The sequence below is a fragment of the Eublepharis macularius genome, chromosome 2, assembly GCF_028583425.1.
Source record: "Eublepharis macularius isolate TG4126 chromosome 2, MPM_Emac_v1.0, whole genome shotgun sequence".
NCBI classification, from domain to species: Eukaryota; Metazoa; Chordata; class Lepidosauria; order Squamata; family Eublepharidae; genus Eublepharis; species Eublepharis macularius.
Genome location: NC_072791.1, coordinates 42816152 through 42833695, shown reverse-complemented (window position 1 = coordinate 42833695; position 17544 = coordinate 42816152).

Below are 17544 nucleotides of genomic sequence, written 5' to 3'. Positions count from 1 at the left end.
GAGAAGGAGGGTGGACATTGCCATCTGATCTGCTCCTGATTGTAGCTAGGCGGGGGGGGGGGGCATTGTCACCTGCTCCGCACCTAATACCAGCTGGGTGATGGCAGGGGGTGGGCATTGCCACCTGCTCCCATCCTTCTCTTGGCCTGTGCTTCTCACCATGACATGTTTTCTGGAGGGTCATGGTGCCTTGCCTAGGCTTCCCTCCATGGCAGCGCCCTCTGCTGGTGCACCAGGGTATATAGTGAGTTGTCTGAAATACGCTTATTCAATTATATAGTAAGACTAGCTTGATGCCCGTGCTTCGCTACAGTGTTTAACTACTTTAAATCCAGTTATAATATTTATGGGTAAGTAACGTTTTTGGTTTGGTGCGGGGAGGGTTGAGTTGATTTTGTAGTATAATAGCATAGTACCCAAGCTTCACAAAAGTGTTTAAATAAAGCGAAGCATGTTGATGCCTAAAACTGATGAAGTGAATTTCGAAATGTAACATTTATTGAAAAGATTTTTAAAAGGAAAAGATTGTAGTGCAAGAAATAAAGTGAAAAATACATACAACCTTATTTTTCTACTGAAGGACCTCTTTGTAGACCTCATTGGTGGTTTTCTCCCACTTTGGAGCCCCACTTTGAGGGGGAAGCTTGTGAGCTTGGAAGCCAGGAAGGTTGAGCATGTTGAGGAACTCCACAGCATAGTGGACCGCATCATCCATTTGCACCACTGAGTCCACAGATCTGTACTCCATTTCTGCCCCTTCAAGGGAGTTAAGTTGTGTTTCATTAATGATGGCAGCCTTGTTGTGCTTGGGGGTCAGAATGGCACGCTTGCACAGCCTGTCCATGGACTTCTTCATGACAGTGACGATATCAGCGTATATCGTGGCTGTTAGGTCTGCTAGGGTCATCACTACTGTGCCCAGGCTTGCAGGGAAGGTCACCTTTCCCTTGGACTCAGGACTTGCTGGTACTTGCCCACTGCTGCTCAGTGGACTGCAGGAGTAAGATGTGCATATTTCTTTGCCGCATCTCTAGGTTGCTTCCTCCTTTTAGCATCGGTGTATCTTGCACAACGTTTGCCAGGAGGCTTCTTGGGGGCAGTAAGACGTGATGGCTGCAAGAGGTGTGAGGTGGAGTTGTACTGAGGGAGGGGAGGTGTGGTAGGCACTTTGGCAGGTTCATATGAGAGGTTCACATTGAAATCACCCCTAGAAAGGTCGTGCACCATCTCCCCATGTACATTTAAAAACTCAGCTGCCATACTGACTTTTATATAAAATCCCTTTTTGGGAGTCTTGTACTGGCTTGCTTCAACTGTCTGCACTCTGCAGTTTCCTTGACCTAATTTTTACCTCAGAACACAATTCCACAGCTGACCCATCAGCCTGCCAGCCACACAGGAAAGCCAGGCCCCACAGGGAGATTGACAACCCTAGAGGGGAGGTGTCTTTTTACCTCAGGACACATTGAATGACTGGGAGTCATTGAATATGCCCTGGGTACTGCATGTGTCCTGCATACTATAATGTTGGGATGATGACCAATCAAGGCCACATATGCAAATGACCTCAGAGATGAGTGGCTGAGTTGACAGTTGATGGGGGGAGGGGAATGAGCAGCTTCCCAGACACACAGGGAAGCTGTATCCCTATGGGAAAACACATTTTACCCCGTTTTACCACCTTAGGGGGCGAATTTCTTAAAATCCCTTCTTAGTAGGCCTCTACACCACAAAAGGAATGTCCTCGCCAAATTTCACGCTTCTAGGTCCAGGGGTTGGGCTGGGCGTTGATGAGTCAGTCAGGACACTATATATATATATATATATATATATATATATATATATATATATATATATATATATATATATAAAAAAAAAGTGATCCTGATCCAGTATTTCTGTATAGTTGTTTTCAATGGCTCTTTAAAGACCATAACCTCCGTTCCATTCCCATAGGATGTAGTGTTTAATCTTACATTTCTGCAGTCAATTTGTTGGGCAATTTTAAACAGTTACCCCCTTCTAACTTCAATAATATCTCTGTTTATGATTGCTTTGGTACAGAGCCATTTTTCTGGTCCTCTTTTTAGGGGTGGGGGTGGGGACCCAAATTAAAACTGAACCCAGACAAGATGGAACTGATGCTGGTTGTGAATGTGGAGATATTGGAGGACATTGTGCTACCACTTTTGATGGGGTTCAGTTGACCCTTGAAGACATAGTTAAGAGCCTAGGGGTTACACTGAACCCAGTATTGCTGTAAGAGAAGAAAGTTAATGCAGCTGCCAAAAAGGCCTTCTTCCAACACAGTCTAATCTGGAAGTTGGCCCCCTACTCTGACACCGCTGATCTCGCTGCCTGATCCACATCAAGAGTACATGACTATAATGCATTCTACATAGGTCTGCCCTCAGAATCAACTTGGAGACTCCAGTTGATGCAGAATGCCACGGCTTAATTATCATCAGAAATTAGGCAGAGTATGCATATTACTCCCATTCTGCAGTCACTCCATTAGCAACCCATCAGTTACTGGGCTCAGTTCGAGGTATTGGCTATCACATACAATTCCCTTCATAGTCATGGTCCCCCATGTCTATGGGACCGCCTCTCTCCCTATGCTCCACCATGGCAGCTTCACTCATCTGAACAGGGCCTTTTGCAAGTACCACTCAACAAATGGGCAAAACCAACAGCTGTCTGTACATACATATTCTCCATGGTGGCCCCTGCTTTATGGAAAGTCTTGCTTGAAGAGGTCAGGAAAGCTCCCACTCTCCTTGTTTTCTGCAAGCTATAAAAAACCGAACTGTTCAGGAGGGCTTTTTTTTACCAGTAGGAGGGCTGTACTGTAAGGAAATGGCTCCGAGAGATGCTTTAGTAAACGGATAGGGACTGTAAACTATATGACTGTGTACTCTCTGTTGTAAGTTTGCTCCTACTGTGTAGTTTCCATGTTGTTTAATATGTGATGTCAAATTGCTTATGTTTTGCTTCAGCATTGTTTCAGCTCTGTATTGGATTTCTGCAACCCATACCCTATTGCATTGTTCATTGAACATATTGGCCATTGATCATATTGGCTTCCAGTGTTGAGTCTTAGTGAGAAAGGCAGACTATAAATAGGGTCAATTAATTAATTAAATAAATATATAAATATACGCTATTAAAAGATCAGTGGTTGTTGAAAGCTGCCAAGTCATCTAGAAGAATTGTTAGGGTGCAATCCCCTATCCTGTATCACCCATTGAAGGTCATCAGCCAAAGAATATCCCATCAGAGTGTTGAAAGTCAGATTTATTTTTATTTTTTTCATTTCTGCCCCTCCTTTCTCCCCAATAAGGACAGTGAAATAGGTCAGGAGAATCCCTTTCATCTAAGAATGATTGGAGGTGAGTGACCATCACCTGGTTAAGAAACTTGCCTAGGAAGAGGAGAGTTAGCAACTAGCAGGACATTAGGGATGAAGGGGCTAGGGGTGCTGGGGGGAACAAAATTCTAGGGGTCTACAATGGAAGGGGATAGGTAAAAAAATGAAAGCTGGGAATTCAGAGAACTGTTACACACATTTGTTATACCATTATACTGATATAATGATATTTTAGTGCCATTTTTAAAAAAAATTAAGCCTTTGTGGCAGGAGGAGAAAATACCGGCTGCGGGGAAAATACCAGCTGTGGGGAAATCTAGGGGACTCAGCTAACATGCCTCCTCTCCTTGGAGGACATGACTGACTATGGCAGCCCCCTCCCAGAGCCTTTCACACACCCTGCCACCCACTCTAAACCTTGCTTCACAGGTTTGGGTCTTCCCAGGCAGGTAAAGGCTTGTTGTTACACACCACCTGTCTAGTCTTCAGTTTAGCAGGCAGAGAGCCCTGACCCAAATCCGCACAGGGCCTTATCTCTCCTCTTCCAGAAGTTCCACCAGACAGGTAGCCCATTCCTTGTATTTGCCTCCGCTCATCCATCTACTGCCCAGGGCTATTGGGGAAAGGGAACTTAGAGTCCATTTTCCCTGTATATGCTGCCACCATTTACTTAAAAATGGCCCATTTGATGTGACCAGAGCATTTGAGGTCTCTGAGTGTGATATTTTCCCTCAGCCAATGACTTGCCAGACGGGTTTAAACAAAACAAAAACTTTATTTACAAGATGGAATATAGGAGTGAATGGTTTTAAACTCATAAATATACTGGGGCTTAAAAGGAAATGTTTTGGTGTAACAGAACAGGTTTGTAATCAGCCCACAAATACCTCTCTTGCATTCTCTCAGCAGCATCCCAAACCCTTCTCGCCTCTTCCCCCCTCCCTCTCCCTCCCCTCAATGGACTCCAACTGCCCCTCTCATTGGTTGGTTTCTCAGGAGAGGTGAGGCTGGAGCCAGTCCTGTCCATCACATCAACTTTCTCTAATTTTCCTTTCCAATTAATCATCTTTACATTGTTGTGTGCTTGCTTTTTTGTTTTGAGTGAGTAGAAATACTTTATAGTATCTTTTTGTTGAGTACTTTTGAGAGAGACACTGATGTCTCACTTCATTCAGTGTGGCTTATTCCCAGATTATTTCTATATTTACTTCTTTTATACCCCATTTTATTTCCCATTAGGGACCCAAAGTGGCTTACATCACTCTTCTCTCCTCCATTTTAACTTGTGTCTCATCTCTATTTAATTTATAGTGCATGTTGGTATTCTGGCTGGGTCTCTTAGCTGAGGAGTCTCTAATTCTGCTAGTTTCATTCTTCCCCACCATATCTTACTGCAATCTGCACAGTGTAAATCATAAGTTAAGTAAAATCTATTATTTGATAATTATGTCCCCTTTACAATTTCTTATCTGTTGAACAATTATTATTCTATTTATGGTATCAGGGAGCCAGGTGATTTGTTATTATATTTGATTTGAATCAGGGCCATGTGGAATTTTTGGCTGGGGGCCTATGGTGGCTCTCAGCAGCCCAGCCAAGGAGAGGGTTTCTTAAGGCTAGGGTCAAAGTCCCTCAGACTGGTAGTAAACAATAACCCCCTTCTGGAACCTGCCAGCCACTGCCATGATATCAAGAGGCCTGCTTATCTTTTTTTTTTATGGCAGAGATTGCTCCGCAGTGATTAATAACTTAATTTGGGAGATGAGATCATAAGTCTCCTCTATGTGTTCTAAAGTTGGTTTAGCAATCTTTAGACTGGGAACAAAACAGCCGTCTGGTAATACATGGCAAAGTATGACAAATATGGCACCACTGGAACCAATATATTTTTTTAAACAGTTATTAGCCAATCCCATGAAGCCAACTGTGATCTCACTTTTATTTTTTAAAATTTGCACCGTGTTTGCAAGCATATACATTGCCTCTGCATTTTGGAGGGCTTTTAAAAAACTCCCCAACTTTTAAAAACGCTGAGGATTTTAAAACATTTTGATTGTTCATAGAGACATACATAGTGGTGCCAGGTCCCTGGGGGGTGAAAGCTGACCATCAGGAATTGTGTGGGGGGAGTTGTGCCACAGGAAAAACTTACTTTCAGAAATAAGTTGCACCAGGCGCCAGTTGAGTAAAAATCAACCCTGGACACTAAATTGGGGGCTGATTTTTATTCAGTTGGCCCTGTTGCGACCCGTTGCTTCCACATTGTGCAGGGAATGGTGTCATTCCTAGTGTGACATGGGGTGTTCCAGAGCATGCATGAGTGCACTTTGCCCCATTGCCCTGTTCTTGCACCTCCCCCCCCTCTGGCCAGGTGAGAGGTGGCAGGGGAGTCTCAAGCCTATAAAGACATGATCCCTTGCGTGCCTGACTACATTTTACAGTCTTTATGATCTGCACTTTGGGGCCAAGTTTGGCATTAGATACACAATTAATTTTGCAGCTCCGGTAACTTTTTCCTTGTAGGTGTTGCAAACTATAACTTCGACATTCATACAGAACAGCAGATTTGTACATGTATAGGAGAGAACCAATAAATAACTGGAACAGGAAATACAGGTATACAAGTTCTGACTCTTGTACCCTTAAATGATTGTCATTAATGTTGACTCTTCCATCAGACAGAGAGGATGAATAATAGAAGAGGCTTGTAGATGTGTCCTGATCAGTTAGTTTCTTGAATTTATATTTAACTGTGTACATAGCTTTCACATTGCCTTCTTAAAAATCCCTTGCATATTTAAAGTGTCCCTACCTCTCCATTCCAATGCAAATAATTTTGTATAGAATCTATTATCTTCTCTTAGCTACATCTTGTGATAGACAGACAGAACTGAACCGATGAGGGAGGAGGTGGTCAATCCAAACAGGAAAGGCTTTTCCAACTTGAGGACTACCTATCAAAAGCTGTTACACCACATCTGAATAAACAGGGTGATAGAAGGTTGTACTGGCATCTTTTTCTACCCAGACAAATCCAAGAGATTGTAGTATTTCCCCCCTCCCCCATTCTGTCAGAGAAACTCACTGCCTTATGTTTTTCATGTCCTCAAGACAACGTGTGTGGTTCCGTCAAAGACACCACTTTTTTAAGTAAGAGGAAAATGTGGCACACATTCTCTAGGGACAATGTAGGCTTTCCCATGACACCCCTCTCTAATAACACCCTGGGGGCTGCAGTCTAAGCAAGAGCATTGGATGGGATGATTCTCCTGTGAGCTAGAAACTGTAAGATATAGGCTGCACTGTGTCAGGTCTGAAAAGCTTCAAAATAAGGCTTCAGGTTCTCAACATGGATAAACATTAAATTGTATTGAATTTTTAAAATTAAATAAAACATTTCTTTTAAAAATAACTATGTTTAAAATGTATTTTATATACAATAACCTACATTCTACATTTACAATCTCTTAATCAGGGCCATCTGTGTAAAAAAAAAATTGGGAAGGTGTTTAACTTGTCAGGTTGAGCCTTATATCTAGCAGAATTAGTGAAATTGGGGCTTCCTATTGGTTCTGCATACCAGTAAGTCAATGCAGGTGCTAGGATCCCAAGAGTGTGTTATACATCCTGCGTGTTATTAGGATAATCTACAAAGTTTGTTCATCTGTAGTTCGCCACAGCTACCTGAGCTCTGTGATAGGTCTGTTCTCAGACTCTGAATATTTATGACGCTTTTATCCAAAGAGCACTTTTCCATTTCACTGAGAAATACTGTTTTGTCTTCATACAAAATCCAAGTTCAGTAACACTTTAAAGAACAACAAAGTTTTCTAGGATGTATAAGTTTTCATGAGTCAAGGTTCACTTCTTCGGAAACAAACAGGAATGAAGATCAGTCAGCCCTTATATCCAGGTCAGATGGTGGAAGGGGTGATAACAAGAAGGGCCAGTGGTAGTTAGGAGGCAGTGGTACAATACCAAATGTAATCAGTTTGTTTAGAGCAAGGAGATAGGCAAAATGGTGGGAAATGCAGAAAATTAGCATCTGTAATAGGATGATTCCTATGTTTCTGTTCAGCTCTGGGGAGGGGAGAGGGGTCTATTCTGTTTTCCTTGTCCTTGATCTGGAGTGTTCTGGATAATTTCAGCCCAATTCTATGAACATTTACTCAGGTCCTGCTTTGTTCCAAGAAATTTACTTCTAACACTTTATGCAAAATATTGCTTTCCAACCTTCAAGTAAGTGATCTTGCTTAATATTGCTACATGAGTATGAGGGAGCCAAACATAAATATGTGTTATCTGTAGCCTGTGTGTTATCTGTATATGAACTTGTAATGCATGTAGGTAGTAATGGTGTAGGAAATCATACTTGGAGGATGGAACCCTTAGCTGGAATGGGATTATGTGTAATACCAAATCTGGGATGAAGGTATTTTGTTCTTTCAAGGTTTGGATTTGTTGTCCCAGGTGTTGGACAGGCACCCAGAATAGATACCAACACACTTTATTTTATTTACTTATTTAGTATATTTTTATCCTGCTGGTCTTCCAGGAAGCTCAGTGCCGCATACATTGTTTTGACCTCTGATCTAGACATGGGCACGAACCAAAAAAATTTAATGAACCAGCGGTTCGCGGTTTGGTGCTGACGATGATCCCAAGATCACGAATCGCAATGAACATTTTCCTTTGCCGAACTGGTTCGCGGTTCATGGTTTGTGGACCATGGAACAGCCCCCGTGGCACTTAGAGAGCCCATATTCCTGGGGAGTGTTTTGCAAGCTCTCCTACAGCCATCACCCAAGTTTCAACAAGATTGCCAAAGGGATCTTGGAGTTATACCCTCTCCAATCCAAGGCCCCCAGGAAACTCCCACAAAAATCCAAGCTGAATTATACTCTCAGTCTCTCTCCCCAAAGGCTAGCAAGTGGCAAGCAAGAGCTCTGTCCCACTCCAATGCTCACTGAAAGTGAAACCCAGCCTGGGAGCCCACGGCTATTTATAAGCACAGGTCCCATTGAGCAATGCAGTAGGTCTGTGTTTGGCCGTCAGAGCTGCCTATCAGGGTTTGCAGGGATGAGATTGGAGTGCTCATGGCTACAGAACATCCCCTTCCCCCTCCCTCCCCTGGGTGTCTTCTCCAAACTTATAACTGCTTTGCAGCTCTGTGGTTGGAAGGAAGACCTGCCGATCAAGGTAAGCTGGGCTTCCATTCGGGTTTCCAGGGTGACAGAAGAAGCGCAGACAGAGTTCAGGCATTCCCCTGGCTCCATTGCCAGGGGAATTGATGCTGGCACCTGAGTGTCTGGCTTCCCGAACCGTGGCTGAACGTACCGAACCAGGCCTCTCAGGAACTCTGGTTCGTTGGCCGTGGACAAGCACGAACTGCTGGTTCGCGATCGCACGATTGCCAATTTCATGGGTTTTTGAAGTTTGTAATGTGGTTCGTGCCCATCTCTACTCTGATCCATTTAACCTTCATGACACCATGCTGTGAGGAAGCTTAGCCAGTGAGAAAGCCACTGCTGTATTTGATTGTCACAACAATTCTATGAAGGAGTTTAGGCTGAGAGAAAGTGACTGGCCCCAAGTCATCCAGCAAACTTTGTAGCAGAGAGAAGGATTTGATCTTGATTCTCCCATAACTTAGCTAAACACTCCAACCACTATACCACACTTGCTGTTATGTTAAGAAGAGGGGGAAGACAAAGCCACCAACAATGCTGATGTATGAACAGACCTTCGGCTATTTTAGACTTGGTTTTGAATGATGGAAGGAAGCTGGCTAAAATACTTAAAAATGAAAACAGCTTCCAAGTGGATATGGATTCTAAAGCAATAATAGAAATAGTGTAATAGTAAAAAGTATTTTGTAGAAATATTTATAAATAAACTTTAAAAAGTTAATGTTAGGATAAATGCAGTGGAGTGGGTAGAGCTACAAATTGGGAAGTCCCCTGTTTGAATCTTTCCTTTGCTATGAACTCAGGGAAGCCACTGGGTTGGATATACCACAGCGTTTGCACAGATGGAAGGATTCTGTCTGTGGAGTGCAACTTTCTCACTTTCCCACTGCAGCTGAAAATCCCATATCCCCCCCAAATGCAGCACCTCAATGGATGGAAATCCTTGCATCTCTGAAATGTTCTGGTGGATCTAAGTCCCTGTCTCTTAACCTTAGTGCTCCTTGCCATCAGGACATGGGAGATAACCCTACACGGTTACTGTAAGGATTACAATGAGATAATGTATGTAAAGTGCTTTGAACACTTGAAAGTGCTATTCAAGTTTGGTGTAGTGGTTAAAAGCGTGGGAGAACTGGGTTTGATTCCCCACTCCTCCACTTGAAGCCAGCTGGGTGAACTTGGGTGAGTCACAGCTTCTAGGAGCTCTCTCAGCCCCACCTACCTCACAGGGTGATTGTTGTGGGGATGATAATAACATATTTGGAAACTGCTCTGGGTGGGCATTAAGTTATCCTGAAAGGCAGTATATACATTGACTGTGCCTGTTTCCATAGCCCAGGTTCCTTGCCTCTTATAGGCATGCCATATTCCTGCTTATGGGCAGAGATTTCCTGCCCCCTCTCACTGCCTGCCACTGCTCAGCTAGGCAGTGGGAAGAAACTGGCCAACAAAATGGGAAGTTGCGATTGGTGTCCCTAAAATGATGGCACAACTTCCAGTGGCAACCTTCCATAGAGTTTTGGGGGAATGCTTGACTGTAGTGTGATGCTGTCACTTTGGGGTCACACCAGGGATTGTGATGGTCCCCCACTTACCTGTAAGTTCCTGCCTCCCCTATCTCCCACTGGTTTCCTGGGTCTCCTGTCTCTTCCCTTATAATATCTCCCCCAAAGTCTTGACTAGGAGTTTGCTTTGTTGTTTTTTGACCAGCCTTTCCGATATAAAAGTTTCAGGACGTGATGATTTTTCCTGAAACTGCATACTTACAGCTTTTCTAAGATTAAAATTTGACAAGTCCCACCCACTGCCCATTGAAGCTACCTATAGTATGGGTTAATTAAAGCACAGAAATTTTGAGGAGATGGCAAGTCAGATCTTAACACAATGAAATTGTGCCATTTTACCATCTGCTTCCATCAAGATGTTAATTGCCTCCTTTTATTTTAATTAAGAGGGAATTTTGATTAAACAAGAATGCAGAAAAAAAAGAAAGGGAGTAAGAGTGGATATAGAAAGCAGGAAAGTGGGATCCTGAGCTTGAAATGAGAGAAACAGAGAAGATGCAGCCCATGTTTAGCAAGACTATTATAATTGGTAAGGTTCGGATCCAGTAGCACCTTAAAAGACCAACTAGATTTCCAGGGAATGGACTTTGGAGAGTCAGAGCTTCATCAGATATGAGGAAAAAGGAAGCAGTCCTTATAATCCAGGCAGAGGGTGGGAGGGATATTATACATTAGAATGCCTGGAAGCTAGCTGTAATACATGTTGTAGTTAGTTTGATAGAGCCTGGTTCTGAAGTGCAAACAATTAGCATCTGTAATGTGTGAAAATATCATTGGTGGCTCACTCGTTTCAGCATTAAACACAAGAACCCATGAAACTCTTGTACTGTGCCAGATCATTGATCTGTCTACTCTGACTTGCAGCAGCTCTCCGGGGCTTCCAGTGAAGGTCCTTCACATAATCTTTTCCTGATCCTAACTGGAGCTCCTGGGGATTGAACCTGGAATCTTCTGCATGCAAAGCTAGAAATTCTGCCACGGAGCCATGGCCCCACCCCAATGAAACAGCCTTCTACTGGAAGAGAGCAGGAAAGTCCTTCCAGATACCAATCATGGAGGTGGCACAATGGGTTCTGTAGGGGCTTCTCACATATATTTTTTTTAAATCTACACCTATAAATGTGGAGTGTCAAGCAAACATTTGAAAGCATGTTTGCTTTGCAAATTGATTCATTAGAGAACTGGGACTGGCTGGAGCTCTTGTTGAGAGAAAAATCTATGACAAGTCAAACCTGATTTTTTTTGCTGGGGAAGAACTTTGAGTGTGGAGAATCGAGTTGTATAGGCCAGAGGGAAAGTCCTCATGAAGCTCCATCACACATGATCTGAAACGTGGGAGAGGGACAGCACCCTACGTAAGTGGCGTTCCTATGGTTTTGGAGCGACAGAATTGATCTGCAGTTCTCAAGCAGATAGGTAGCAGTTGGATATATTTTTTTCATGGCCACCCTTCCAGTCGCCACATGCAGTGCCTTTGATCCTGTCCATTCTCTTTGCCAGGTACGAGCTCCATCCAGAAATCATAAACTTCAGCTTGCTTGTGATAAGAATAAGCTGAAGACCTTGGGCATGCACATTCCATCTTCTTACCTTCAGGTTGGCAGCCTGACTGTCACCTCAGTGGAACAAATCTGGGAGGAGGCAGGGACAAAGGATTCAGCATGGTGCTGAAATGCAACAACATTTCCAGCATGAAACCAGAAGTGATGCCATCGTGTTGGCGTGATGCTCTAGGATTCACCCCAAACTCTATGATTAAGTCTTAGTGTGTTGTGGTGACATGATGGTACAACTTCTGGTTTCTCACTTAAAGTAATGATGCCAGGCCTACTGCTGGCAGCCTCATTTGCCCACTGCTGCTCTGAATGGCAGTGGGAGAATTAAAAAAACAGCTACATTGGCTATGTGGCACTTTCACTTCTGGGTAAAACCCAGGACAGGGATTGCACCTACTTAAGTGGCATTCCTTTCATTTTTGAACAACAAAATTAATCTGCAATTCTCCAGGTAAGGAAGTGGTTGGATATATTTTTCCAGGTTTTACCTCGAAGTGATGTCACAATGTAGCTGACAGTGTGACACTGAGAGATCTCTGTCTTTTGGTGCTACACCTCTGAAGCTGCCAGCCACAGCTGTTGGCGAAACGTCAGGAACTACAATGCCAAGACCATGGCTACACAGCCCGGAAAATCCACAACAACCATCGTTCTCCGGCTGTGAAAGCCTTCGGCAATGTATCGTAGCTGACATTGTTTGCCCTCTTATATCCCTGCCACCCCAACGCTTCTGCCAGTTGCTCTGCCTAGCAACTGTAACCAGGAGTGATGTTGTGCATTGGTGTGACGCTGAATTGCCTCCCTCATTTCCCCTCACTGTCCTGTTGAGCAGCAGCAGGTAACAAGGATCGAGGCTGGGAGGTCTCCTGGTGGCATCCTAACTTCCCTTCATGGGCAGTGGCCAAACTGCAAACCAGGAAAACATCTGATTCTGTAACAAATAGCATCTGGTTTCTTGTTTATAAATTGTGGGTTGGATCCATCCAGCTTTTCTGCTGATGAAAATGAAAGGAGAGGTCCTCCACTAATCACCAAAAAGTCTGTGCTGGGGATAATGGGACCTGCATATACAAAAGCCATGTGGCATAGAGGCTACAGTAAGGAGGGAAATTGGGTGTGATTGAATAAAAAACCTGGCTGGATCCATCCCCATGCTTCTTAAGTAGGATTTAGAGTCCTTGCTTGTAAGAAGTGAACAAACTACAACTTAAGTTTCAGACAACCAATTGCAGTTCATTGAATATTTGTTGCTTGTAATTTCAGTGCTGCACATGAGGGGAGAAGGGAGGGCTTGAGTTGCATTCCCAACACAGATGAACTGGTTTGTTTGCAATTTTTGCATCCAGACATTGCATTTTCCATTTCAGAAGAGTAATATGAGCATCACAGCTCTTTTGTAAATAATATGGTGTTTAACTTCTCCTGTGTTACCGTATCTCTTGAATCTCTATTCTTCGCTTTAAGCTCATACAGGAAGGCTTTTGCTTTCCTGCTGGCATCTCTAGATAAAAGCATTATCTGATGATTGATAACAGTGTTGGGTTTTAGAATAATATCAGTAATTTTCAACCTGGATATCCAATGCATTTAAAAAAAAATTCTATCCCACTCGCTGTCTGGGCAAAAACTTCCAGTAAGAGACATAGCAACTTTTAGTTGGATTTATCCAATTTACCTTTCTTCATTTTTTTCTTTGCATTCTTCCCCCATTTGGGGGGGGGGAGTTCTCCTAAGAATGGTGTCTGATTTCCCAAGCAAGTGTAAAAGTAATTACAGTTAACCAAGGCTTTTAGAAAGGGGAAGCAGCTAATTTTCTTTTTCTGGGGCATTGATATTGTGGTTCTGTCTTGATAACCACACATCATGAAGGCAGAAGCGAAAAGTGGAGATATTGAGGACACTGGGAAAAAATGTGTACATCAAAACACTTAACAGCAGATACTGTAAAAGTGCCTTTTCATTTTACAAGAGTCTTGCTGTTGAGCCAAGTCATAAATAACTTGGTAATATTTTTTTTGTGTGATGGCTTTTTTTTTGCCATTCAATATAATGTCAAAAGGAACTCACCATCCATACAGACAATTTGCCAGCTAGCACCAGCAGAAACCTTTTTGTGGCACTTGTGAAAGGAGAAAGTGGGCCAGTTGCTTGGCCTTGCCACAGAGTCAGGTATGCATGTGTGCCTTCCTTTCCCAGGCTGCCCAGTTGTCTGGTTAGTTACATGCACCAAGGAATGTGCGTGCATAAGTTTTCTAGTGAGAACTAGAGTGGAGCACATCCCCCCAAGCTTGGTTGCCATACCACCCCCACTACCTATGATGCATGTAATAATCTGCCAGGCACCTTCGGCTATATCTTAAGGACTATGTCATTCAAAAGGAACCTTCCTGGGTTCTTAGGTTAACATCAGAAGTACCTGCTCCTACCATCTGAGTACACAAGACAGGGCTTTTTTAGTCATAGCATTAAGCTGTGCATTCCTGTCTGATCTCATTGCTGCTTGCATTCCAATGACTAGCAGAGATCTGGAGTCTGTTGAATCCTCATGCACAAACTGAAGTTTGGTTGTTGTGGATTTTCTGGGCTGTATAGCCATGGTCTTGGCATTGTAGTTCCTGATGTTTCGCCAACAGCTGTGACTGGCATCTTCAGAGGTGTAGCACCAAAAGACAGAGATCTCTCAGTGTCACAGTGTGGAGAAGATGTTGGCAAGTAATTTATATCTACTCAGGAAGGTGGGTTTGGGCTGAGTCATTCTGTAAGAGTTTCCCAGGTTGTGGAATGCTAATAGAGGGAGGCTTCACTGTATCCTGAGGAGGTTCTTTTGCATATGGATTGGAGCTTGATATGCTAATCTTCTCTGCAGGGCTATTGTAAGGTTTAGAGTGTTTTGTTAGCCTGGTGTTTTTCAGGACTGGAAACCATGCTCTATTCATTCTTAAAGTCTCTTCTTTCCTGTTGAAATTGTGCTTATGCTTATGAATTTCAATGGTTTCCCTGTGCAATCTGATGAAGTAGTTGGAAGTGTTGTCCAGTATTTTAGTGTCCTGGAATAGGATACTGTGTCCTGTTTGGGTTAGGCTATGTTCAGCCACTGCTGATTTTTCAGGATGGCCAAGTCTGCAGTGTCTTTCATGTTCTTTTATTCTTGTCTGGATGCTACGCTGTGTGGTCCCGATGTACACAAAGCCTTCGACAATAAACTGAAGTTTGTTTGTGAGGTGAATAAGTCTCAAATCCTTGGACTTGTATTTTCCCTCCTCCCTTCCTTAGTTCAAGGATCCAAGACTGGGACTTGATTGTATAGAATCAGACCATTGGCGCAGCGGTTCAGTGTTGTCTGCTCTGACTGGCAGTGGCTGTCCATGGTCCTAGATAGAGGTCTTTCACATCGCCTACCACCAGAATTTTTTCAAAATTAAAAATGACAGGGATTGAACCTGGGGCCTTCTGCATTCACTACCACTGAGCCACAGCCTGGCCCCCCAATCCAATTTGTTGGGATTTTAGAATTCTGATACTTTATCATGATGGGGTTTCTTTCTTTCCTAGGAATTGGGATTCTAAATCACATGATCTCAAGGGTTTCAGGTTTATTCACATCACGATGTAATCGTGGTTTGTTTGTGATGTATCAGTGCACCCCTAGTTATTTCAGTAGGCAAATAGAAACTGGTTGTATTCTAGGACTGGCTGCTGTCTAAAGTTCAGTGATTTCATGTCTGCCGTTATCTTTTTTGATTTTATTATTTTATTATCATTGTTTTATTGTTACTTTTAGAGGCCAAAAGGCTGGATAACAATAGCTTGACTAATAAGCGTCCCAGTAGTAATCTTTAGAAAGTCTGTAGCGTTGCTTTTGTTTTATGACAGTCATCTGTATTTAAAGTTGAGTGGAGATAGAGTGGGAATAGGCCTAGCTGATGGCCAATTTTTTTAAAACCAGGTTGGCTCCTGAGTTATTAATAGTAGCCAAATTGTCGATATGTAGCAAATGAAGTTTTTCCAGACAAGGCGAATAAGCAATTAGAAATGCTTCACTTTTCAGGCTGCTGACAGATATGCAGAAAGAAGTTTATTCCAAAAGAAACAGAAAATTAGTAGCAAAATATACACGGTTTATCTAATGCAAACTTTCAACCAGTGCTAGACCTAGAGTTGCTAACCCTCCAGGTGGAGCCTGGAATTCTTTTGGAGTTACAGCTGCTCTTCAGAATAGGGAGATCAGTTCCCCTGGAGGAAGTGGCACCTTTGGAGGGTGGACTCCTTAGCATCCCATCCCCACTAAACTCCTTCCCCTCTGCAAACTCTGCCCTCCCCAGGTACCAACTCTAAATCTCTGGGAATTTCCCCCCAGCCAGAGCTGGCAACCCTAGCTAGAGGTGTAACCAAAGAGGCTGGAACAAAAGTAAAAATTAAGTGTCCATGAAAAATGTAAGAGAATAGATTAAAAATAACTGTATGCAGTTTAATTCATCAATTAAAAGTACATAAGTTAGACTTAAAAACATCTACAATACGGTTCAACATCTAGGTATCAAAATCTTGTATATGTACGTAGTAAAATCACATATACACATGTACATTAGTACATTAGTACATTTAATCTCCATAGGCACAGAACCAAAAACCAGACGGATTTCAACCCAGGGGCCTTCCTCAGTGATGTATATATATCTCATAAACATGACTCCATCAATATAACAAATAAATCAAAAAAGCATGATCCAGCACAAAATAGAAAACAGCAAAAGTCCAGTAGCACTTACAAGACTAACAAAATTTGTGGTACAGTATGAGCTTCCATGAATTACTGCTCACTTCTTCAGATACCAGCACAAAATAGACACTATGTGATATAAAACAGTGTGCAGTGAATTCATTGAAATTTTTCCCCAGAACAGCATGAAATGCAATATGGGCAAGGCATCCATTTAGGAGTTGTTTTTCATTTTTGGTCATTATTCAGCGCTCCATCTTGAATCTCCTTCTTGAATCTGGCTAGAAGAGATTCATGGGCAAAGGAACAACTCATATCTGGATGCATTGCCTTTGTTGCATTTTGTTCATTGCGATATCCATTTTTAAATCTAACACGTATTTTTAATTGATTAATTAAATTATATACTGGTGTTTTTAATCTACATTTTCTTAGTTATTCTTACATTTAGTTAGTCTTACATTTTCAGTTATTCTTAATTTTTTTCAACCTCTTCGGTTACCCTTTGTTTTCAGGATTGTTGTTTTTCTCCCCTTTGTCATTGTCCTTCCAACCCTAGCTACAGCTGTTGCAGAAGCAGAAGCACGAGAAACAGATCACAGTATCCACCTTCGGGGTGGGGGTTCTCCCCACCATTGCACTTGGTTAATTTATTTCATTATTGTTTTGTATATTGATTTTAGTATTGTTGTTTTCTTGTTTTTATTGATTTTAAACTGTTCACCACCCAGAGCCCCTGGGGATGGGCGGTATATGAATTGAAATATAAATATAAATAAAATAAATAAATTTGCGTATCATACTTGCATATCACATAAGTATCATACTTATTGTATCCGCACTTATGTTTCTGCTTGCACAGATCTTATGTAACCAGCATTTGGGCATTATAATATATAGGGAGGAAAGCAGATAGGGTTGTCAAATATAGATTGAGAAATTCCTGGAGGTTTGGGGGAGGATGGGATTTGGGGAAGGGAGGGACCTAAGCAGGGTATAATACCATAGAGTACATCCTTCAAAGCAGCCACTTTCTCCAGGAGAACTGATCTCTGTAGTCTGGAGATCAATTGTAATTTCAAGAGATCTCCAGGCCCCACTAGGTGTTGCACAAGATCTTATTAAAGCAGAACTGTGCTAAGTC